Here is a 9,756-nt window from a genome sequence, read left to right as displayed (position 1 = left end):
GCAGAAATCAGCCATTTGCTAATTCTGCCATTCTTGTAGGAAAACAGATGCACTGAAGTAGCATCATGTGATCAAGACTAAAGCTCTTACGGTGGAAAAAGAAACTTTTTTGAAACTGTGCTTAGCACTCAGTTTATTAATTGTTATGAAGGATTTTTTTCCCCCTCTCATGTGTAGTGGTACAGTATTACCTAAACAAAAATTAGTTTCTTTACCTGAGTAACCTTTGGTAACTGCAGCCAGTGTAGCTGGTATTTTTCTTTGGAATAGAACTTCCAAGCAGCTCCTTGGTACTGAACTGCCCGTGGCTCGTCACCTGTAAGAGCAAGTGGGTCCCTGATGAGATTGGTAACAAGTTATTAATGCGTTGTTCTGCCACTATTGAGAATATGAACTGCCTTTTTTTTCCCCCCTTAGGAAGGTTGCAGTGAGTTCATCTGCTGTAATTGAGATTGCCTGGCTATACTGAGACCATTCCAGTTTATCTGCTTTTTGCTAGACAAGTAAGATAAATCTAAGGTGAAATGTTTAAATGGGCAGCAAAGGTATTAAAAAATATTCATAATGAAATAGAAGAGTTGACTATTAGTGCCTTTAGGGTTTTTTTTAATTGTAAATGCATTTTCAAATAGGAATCCTTACCAGACATAAAGTTCAGTTTCCTCTGAACTATTAATGTTCTTCTTCAAACGTATCAGATAAATTATGTATGTGCTGTTCAAGAAACTGTCATGTATAATTTACCCTAATCAAAATTTATATGAACGTCAGTTGCTAGTAGGTCTAATCAGTGGATTGAAATGGAGAGAAGTTATTTTTGCATAGCCACTTTTTCCTTTCTTTTGCTTATTCCTTTGATAACAAGGGAATGAGATTCACCTCTTTCCTTACATAGCACATTTTAGTGGTTTACCATTGGAAGCTAATGTCCAGTGCAGGCCAGCTTCCATCTCACATGGCAGCCCATTGGAGCTCAGCATGTCTTTCCCTCTCCTGCTCCCATGCTGGGAATGTTGATTTTAATACCCAATTAACTAGAGCTTCTACTTTTTTCTTTTTCAAAATGTCTGTGATCCAGAAATACTGGGTGGAGAAGAGGAAATAAATGTCAAGTTTTTCAGTGCTGGATAGACGATAAACTCTGCCATCACCTCGTTTAAGCAGGTAAAAGAATAAGTACCCTGGGTTCTAGTTTGAGCTGTTAAACTCCTCATCTTCAGAACAATGGGCTGCATATCCACAAGGCCTACTGCTGAAACACTGGTAAGTGTATTCAGCTGAAGTGCTAAATATGATCAGTGAAAATAAACTGCTGATAGACTGCAGTCACTGTAAGCCAGGTCACTGCATTTCAAGTTGCTTATCTGTTCAAGGTGGTAAGACTGGTTTACTCACACATGGTTTTCCACAGACAATGGTTTGGGCATTTATGTGCAGTCTTGCACCTTAAAATAGTAATAAAGCCTACAGTTGTAGCTGGGAAGTACTACAACCTCTTTGCACAGAAAAGTGGTGATTCCTACCCAAGAAGTGTGGCAGGCCTTTAATTGTGACCCAAACCTTGTATCTTTTTACAGTAGATTTGAGGCTTGTACAGTCTCCTCCTGTAAGGAGTAATTGTGCATCAAAGACATTTATGTAGAGCCTGAACTAGGCACTAGTCACTAGTTTTTGTAAGGGAGGTGATTCATCCCAAAATGGATCTTTTGCCTACTGATAAAACAAAACCAAAATCCCAGAACTAAAGTTAGAGTAAGGATAGAGGCTTTGAGTATTTTGAATCCAGATAGAAGAGTTAGCCAGACTGATGATGGCACTTAAAGCAAAACAGACCTGTGGAACAGAAGGATCTAAAATGATAAATGATTATTAGAGCATTTTACCAATAGGGGTTACTCTTAAGCTAAAACTAGCAGTGGAAAATGGTTGATGAACTAGAGCTAAGCCTAGAAGAGGGTGAATGAAGGTGTTTCAAAGGGATGGTTGGCAGTTTGAAAGGGATATAACATAACTTTTGAAAATTATTCGCATGTTGACTGAGCTGGAGAGGCAGTCAGCCTTCCTTCACAGCCCATGGTAAGTTTTAATTCACAGCTGACATTCCCATGGACTGAGCAGTTACAGCCCCTACCATGGGAAAGGGTTCCACACAGCCTCCACTGCCAGGGACACAACCACCAGTCCAGCCTTCTGGGATCTGCCAGGTGCTCATCTAGTGGCAGTGCAGCCTTTCTGAGTGTGCTGGTGACTACCCCTCATGTTCCCTCTGAGAGGGCCAATTCTGTGAAGTATGTGGGCCTGGCAGCTTCTGGGTTCAGGTCCTGGAGATTTCCTGCCCATTTCTCCTTGTTACTCACACTGACCCAAAAGGAAAGTCATGCTGACTGTCAGCTGCAAAGCACCTGGCAAAATCAGTGGTTTGGATTTTGGTGGGGCATTTTTTGGCTAAGTTTTTTTTTGTTTGTTTGGGTGTTTTTTGGTTTTGTTTTTATTTTTTTCTTTTTTTCTTTTCTCTTTTCTTCCTTCTTTGGAACAGAACAGCTGTGTGTTGTGCTCTCATCCCTGCTCTGCAGGAGGGCATCAGTGAGTGCAGGGGCTGCTCACTGTCTGCTTCTGCTGGGCACCCTCTCACCAGAGACATCATCCAGCTTTTTGAGTTGCTACTTAGCACCATGAAAGCCCTTGTCAAGAAATGAGTGTTTTCTTCAGGCTAATACCATAGTCTTTGAAAACAGATGTTTGGGGATTTTGTTTGCTTATTTGTTTGTTTGTTGCCTGGGAATTTGCCTGGTAGTATTCCCTTGTGCATGAGGAGCTGTTTTCATGGGAACATTGAGGGGGACACTGCTGCAGCCCTGCCCTGCCCTGCAGCAGCCCCTCACCCCAGTGCCTAGAGGCTATGGATGTGCACTTCTTTCAGTCTCCTGCTCCTGCAGGCATCCTGCTTTTTCTGGGCATCCTGAAATTGTTCCTATCACCCACAGACACACATCCTCTGCATGCCTGCCCTGTGTCCATGCCTATGTGCAGCAGCTCTTGTTGGGCATCAGAAGCCAAGTAGGGGCAGCCTGTTTTTCCCTGTTACAGAATGAGATGGGTGGGCACTGTGTACCACTCCAGAGCCCTTCTGTTCTCAGTGGAGAAGTTCTCCAGAGCTGTCCTGGGATTTTGTGTGTCCCTGCAGTGAGAGGTGCTTGGTGTGGAGACACAGAGGTAACTGCTCAGGGGTCACAAAGGCTGCCTGCTGTGGGAGGGACAGAACCACTGCTGTTTTTCAGGTAAAACCTTCAGCTCACCCATCCTTCTCAAGTTATTTCTTCACATGGAAAATCCCACAAGTTGGCTTCCTGCTGTCTGTGCGGCATCCTGGTGCCTGTGTGGTCCTTCAGCAAGGTTTCATTTTCACTGGAAAAAATAATAATTTTATTATAAACTATAGACAGCTCAGCAGTAGCTTCCTGTTTCTCAGGGAGAAGCACAGCAGCATATTGTCTTTTGGAGTAGAATTTGGAATAGAAATCTTGTCTGAGTTGTCAGGTTCAGGCTCTGTGCCTTTCCAGCCACAGGGTGTGATGTGCAACCCTCTGCATCAGTCAGCCTTGCCCCCACAGAGCTGGTGATGCCCTGAGATGAAGGCTGCCTCTTCTGGCTAATATAAAGTGCTGTCAAATGCTCCATCCATGCTTGCACTTTCTTATGCTTAATTAGCCCCTGCTGGAAATCCAGGAGCTTCTGCAGTGAGTGAGCTTGTCCTCCAAGGGTGAACCTTAGCTCTGAGCTTTTGTTTTCTTTTCATGTCCTTTGCACTCTGTTGTTTTCTTATGCAAAAGGTTATTCCTCTTAGAGGGGTGAGCATCCCTATGTTCAATGACTCACAAGTTTTCAGCAGTATTAATCTAGAACGGATTTTCTGATGTTTAATTTCTCATTCTAGTTACTGTCCAGTGGAAACAGCAATTTTGTCTCTACAGACTTCAAGCAAAATACAGTGAGTGACAGACAGTGATGTTTTTGTGGAAAATTTATGAGGGAGGTACTCTAGACGGAAAGGATGGGGCAGGACTGAAGTGCTAGGATGAAGAAGAAAGCTGGGCTGACTGTGTAAGGCAGGAAAGGGCTCCAAATGTAAGGGGAATTAATTAGAAGAACTCTTGTTTGGATCACAGCCCATTGGACTTGCCACCTTTAATCTCTGATCTTCATATTCCACTCTTAAAAACTGAGATAATGCCTCCCAAATCCCACAAGAGTACAGGGCTCTCATTATCACATTATTTATGAAGCACTATAAGAGCTCTAAATAGGATGTGATGTAGAAGTGTTGGGAAGAAGAGGAAGGAAACCTGTCTGACAGCACAATGGCTGTGAGTGAGGTTGTCTAAGTCCAGGATGAAATCTCTCTTGATAAAGCTACAGCCAGTCCAGGGCAGCCACACTAAATTCCCTCTACTTGAAAAGGATCTAAAGCTCACTGTGCCAAAACTCAAAAACATTTCCTTTTGCAGGGTGGCAATAAGGTTGCTTTTATAGCAGTGTAGAAGCACATTTAAAAATGACTTTTTAAAAACTTGTGTGGCACTGGTTGGGTGGGGGGCAGCACCAAAATATAAGCTCAGTCTTTAGTGCTGCTCTCTGCTGCAGGATCAGCAAGGTCACACAAAATGGAAGTTACTGTGGATAGGAGGCAGGCTCCTGTTCAGACAGCTGTGAATGTAACACCATAACACTGCAGATAGAGATAAATGCAATATGATTACCAGTTGCTCAATCAGTGTATTGCAACATGCTGAAGCAACCATGGGCAGTGCTGTGGCAGGAGAAGCTGCTTCCTCCCCATGGCCAGCCTGGCGATGCCCACCTGGGAACAGCAGGACAAGGTGAAAACCTTCCCCTTAGTACAATTCTCCATGGCTTTGCTTGGTTCACAGAAAGGTATGGGAAAGGAGGTGCCAAGTTGGGTGGGGAATGCCAACCATGTCCAGACCCAGGTGTGCCACATGCAGTGCATGAGAGGCTGTTTGAACCTTTGTACCAGAGTGTTGGGTGCTTTCCTGTGAGACCCCTGTGCTGCCCCTTGTGCTTCTCACATCAACTGAGGCTTCTCAAGCAGGACTGACATGGGGCCAAACCCACTCATGGTCTCCCCAGGAGGCAGTTTCAGCTACGGGATCGGTGCAAGCAGCTCTTGCTCCTGCCTGACAGTGCATCCATGCAAACAGCAATATCCATCCATAAGAACCCCAGGGGATATGGTGCTTCTAGACTGTAGTGGTTAAATAAAACAACCAAAGATGTGGAAATAATTTCCAGCATGTTCTGGATGTGTGAAGCTGTCACAGGTATTCACAGTGTAAAAATAGAAATTAAAGTCTTAGGATCTGTACTGTAGCATCCTTTAAAAATATCATCAAAAACAAATCAGAAGAAGGCAGCTTTGTCTAGACGCTTGTTTCCTAACACCAAATGCCAGGAGTTATTGCGCCTGTACCTTTCTGGAGACTTTCTGGCTGGGGAATGTTCTCTTTGCAGAGGAAATCCTTTTAACTTTCAGCAGTTCAAGACTCTAATTGGGTGAAATAATAGCTTGGCACTCCCCCAAGCAATATGATTTTTATCTTTTTTTTGTTGTCTGCAAAAGCCTGACTTGTCCAATCCTATGAGTCATGGAATGTGGATGTCAGACTGCCCTTGTATGCAGGGATGGGCTTCTGGTGAGACTGGCATGGAGTTCTTGGTCAGTGACCAATGGAGATCTGAAACATCCTCTACAGAACTGCCCCCCTCTGGCCTCACCTGGGCTGATGATGTGGTGTTCATGTGCCCATTTTCTAGGCATCTTCATTCCCATTGAGTTATTCAAAGGAGGTTTTTTGTTGGCTACTGCTCTGGTTTCTCCAGGTGACTCATAATAATTATGGATTCATGCTTTTTCTTTTCCAAACACTAACTATTCATTAGCTTCAGCTAGCATGTTTAGATGTTTTCAGCTGAGACTTAGATTTTGATGGTTTATTTAGCCCAGAAATAAGCCTGATAGAATAAACAGTGGAGCTTTGAACCTCTTATGCTTTTGTTTCTGTATGGTGGATTAAACAAACTGAGGTACTTAGCACAAGTTTCTTTTCCTTGTTCTGGAAAAAGAAATGACCTTGAGCCTCAGGACACAAAGCAGCAGCCTGGCTTTCACTGTGAGTGCCCTGCCATTCCCTGGGGTCCCTTGGGCTTTGCAACTGCCCACTGTGCTCTGGTACAGCTATGGACCCTCTGGCCCAGTCCTGTTGCTCCTCTGCTCCAGGTCCAGCGTGTGCCAGGAACCACGGCTCAGCCACTTGTGAGGACAAGGTGCTGGTTTAACTTGGAGATGCATCAAGCCAAAATGTGCATCAGGAAGCTGTGTGGGTTATCTTGGGTCTTGTCTCGGGTCTTGTCTGGCTCATAGAGATTATCACCAGTTAGTTGAATTCCAACAGGACTGAGCCGGTCCCAACCCCACAGCTCCTCCCTGTGCTCTCAGCAGGGCTCCTGTGGGGCTGCAGGTGCTGGTTTTAGCTTCCAGACTGCAGAGAACCAAAACCACACCTTGTGAAGTGCTGTTTCCCACCTCAGCCTGTAAAATTCAGCTGCCCCTGGCCTCCCTGTCCTCACACCATCCTCTCTGGATGGTGAGACTCCATCCTCCTGTTGTTGTGGATTGGAGCAATGGAGAAAGGGCCATAAATAAGTGGAGATGTGCAAACCAAGGAACTATGCTGAATAAAATACCTGTGGGGCAGATGGATGCAAAAGGCTGGGCTGCACAGAATTAGTTTGAGCTAAAGTAGAACTAGGATTTCCCCTTGAATCCTTGCCTTGCTTGAAGCAAGATGTACAAGCATTAAAACCTTCACCTATAAGGAAGTGGTGAGCCTCCAAGGACCCTCTGTGAAGGTCTGTGTTCTCTTTGTACATCCACAGGACAGACTGAATGCCGGGCTTTGCCCATGGATGCAATAGGAGGCTAAATCTGGAAAAACAACCAGGCAGCCCAAACAAGCAAACGTGACATGAGTCTGAGTGCTGTGCTTGGTTTGTGAGCAGCAGGGGCTGCTGGGCTGTCTCTGCTGTTCTTGCTGTACTTCACCTGTCACCTCTCCTGTGGGAGCAGCTTTTGATCATCCTCCTCCAAATTGTGCCAACAAACACTTCACCTGCAGCCACTGAAATAATTACTAGGTGAGTAGCCCCACAACTTGTATCTCAGGTAGGTTTTGTCACTGTGAGTAAAGCAGCCCCTGCTGCAGGTGGCCTCACAGCCAGTGTTCCAGCTGCTTGTCCAGGATAGCTTGCAGGCAACATGGGGTGTGGGTGGACTGTGCCACCTCCTGCCAAGGTCCTTGGCACCCTGCCCCCAGCACTGGCTGCCCTGGGAGGTGCAGAACACAAAAGTGAGCAGGGCGAGGGGGGTTCTTAACGTAGGACACGACTCTGCTGTGCAGGTTTGTCTCAGTCTTACTGTGCCTTCACTTTGTGTCCCGCCAGTGCTGCTTCCCTTGGGGCATTTTTTTCCTTCTCCTTTTGCCATCTTTACGGCTTGTTTTCCTTCCTGCATCTGCAAGGCTGCTTCCAACAAAGCCCTGGCAGACAATCTTATCTTGAAGCACAACCAGTCCTGCTCCTTTCACTAGGGTATGTGCTCAAACACTTGGCTGGAGCAAGGCCCGGGTGGGGAGCATGGCCCCAGACACAGCCCTGCCTCGGGCACTGCCAGGTCTGGCCCCTGGCAGGGGCACGGCAGAGCCAGGGCTTGGCAGGGAGGGCAGGAGAGGGGCAGCTGTACACAGACACTCGGAGAGGTTTGCTCTGCGTGTGCCGTTTCTGAAGTGGAATGCTATTAATTAAATGGGGAGGAGAAATGCCTGAGTCTATTTTTTCCCCCTTGGCTTATTCACTTTATTTGAAAGCCTTTTATTTTTTATTTATTTTTGTTTCCTTCCCTGAGTTTGTGGGTTTAACATTTTGGTGATCAAAATAGATCTGCTCTGGAGCATCTGTGGGAAAGTGCCTCACACTTACTTCGGGAGAGAAGGCAGGGGAAGGCAGAATTGAGAACTGTCACTGCTTATGCCTTGAAGCAGATATTCCGGATAACTAGTGCACCTGAAACTATGAAAGAAAGTGCAGACACAAATAGCAACAAAATTAATTAAAGAAAAGGCGCTGTTCCTTTTGCCTGACCCCACCTTGCAAACCAGGAAATACTTCCCCTTATGTAGAAACAGGAAGACTGTGCTGTCCTGGCCAGGGTAGTCTGCAAGTCCCAGTAATTTGTTTTGTTTATGTTGTTGGGGCAGTCAGTGAGATGAAGTCAGTGGAGCTACAAGTGAAAGTCTTCACTCTCCAAAGGTTTGTAAAAGCTTATTATCTCTGGAAAAATCAGTAGAAAATTGAGTTGCTGGGTGCAGGATTTCAGCTGGATCCAACTCTTACTGTGGCCAGTGGTGACCTTTTTGTTTGCTTTGAAAGGCACTGGTCAGTGGCCTCAGTCTTGGAGGCAAATGCTCAAGACACTTGTTCTGGAGTGAGGGTCAGAGCCTTGTTCAGGAACCAGGCATCTGTTCTATCAGACTGTTCACCTTTTGTTTCCAAAGTCCAGCTGATGTGCATTGTTTTGCCAATACAAGAGGCTGAGAAGACCACTTTTATCAAATGCTGTGCCTAAAACACAAAGCAGGACTTGTAAATATTCCTTCATACTAAATATCTTCTGATATGCTAGGTTGAGATTTATTTTTCCTTTGTTGCTGCCTCCAGCCCTTTCTGACTGGCATTTCCTGGAGCCTCCTAATGACTTCCAGCAACAGGCAGTGAGAGCAGGCACATGTCCTGCTTATCCTGGTGAAGGTTTTGCACAAAGCTTGATTGGATGCCAGTGGTGGTGGATGATCCTCCAATGCCCCGTGGTGCTGCCATGAGTCACAAGTGCAGGTACTGTGGGCACTGGAGCCTGTGACAATGGAGCAACACAGTCCAAGTGTACCTGTGTAATCTGAAGGTACAATCTAGGGTATAATCTAAAAGTGACTCCAGGCGTTAAGAAACAAGACTTGTTATGTCCCACACCATATCATCAATTAAAAAAAAAAAAAAAAAAGTGTTTTTTCAGGTAGCAGCCTCTGGGGTTTGGCTGACTCCTGGTATACACATTTGCAGGACCAGTTTATTTTCCTTTATTTTAGCAGAATGTGTAGAAACTTAGGTTGATAATAGCTGAAATGCTGATTTATTCACATGAGTCTCCAAGCTGTCAGAACTACAGCCAGCATGAGACTTGAATAGATCACTGGAGCTCACAACTCTGACACTTGAACAACTGCTGTTTGCTGAGGTCAAAGCTGCAAAAAAGAGCTTCAAGTGCATTTTTAACCTAAAAAAAAATGTAGAATAACAAAATCTGTGCTTTCTCTGATCTCTCAATCAAATTTGCTCAATGTGCAACTTAAACATCTGGGCTTCCTTTGGCTGTCAGCTGTTGATTACCATCCCTTCATGATGCTCTGACCTTCAGAAATTGCTGCATTGAACTGTTTTGCCTACCCATAGTAAGGTTTCATGCCTGCAAAAGATGCAGGTCTTTCTTCTCTGTTTTCAATTCACATCTCTTGTTTCTGGTCCCTGTGCTATCAGCTCAATGGCAGAAACCACAGGAAATGCTGCCCTTACAGCAGAGCTCTGTGAATCATCACAAGATGATGCCTACAGGAAAGAGAAGCCAACTTG

The 9,756-nt window shown here is 45.1% G+C and overlaps 1 long non-coding RNA gene across 1 annotated transcript; it reads left to right on the top strand.

Moving 5' to 3' along the window:
* Positions 1 to 365: 365 nt before the first annotated feature.
* Positions 366 to 7,087, top strand: LOC146766919 (uncharacterized). Its single transcript, XR_014956759.1, has 3 exons — positions 366 to 503; positions 1,079 to 1,164; positions 6,955 to 7,087. It is a non-coding gene; the product is annotated as an uncharacterized LOC146766919 (long non-coding RNA).
* The last annotated feature ends 2,669 nt before the right edge of the window (positions 7,088 to 9,756 follow it).

This window comes from Lonchura striata, chromosome 7, assembly GCF_050655825.1.
Source record: "Lonchura striata isolate lonStrDom1 chromosome 7, ASM5065582v1, whole genome shotgun sequence".
NCBI lineage: Eukaryota > Metazoa > Chordata > Aves > Passeriformes > Estrildidae > Lonchura > Lonchura striata.
This window is presented reverse-complemented; position numbering and strand designations above follow the sequence as displayed.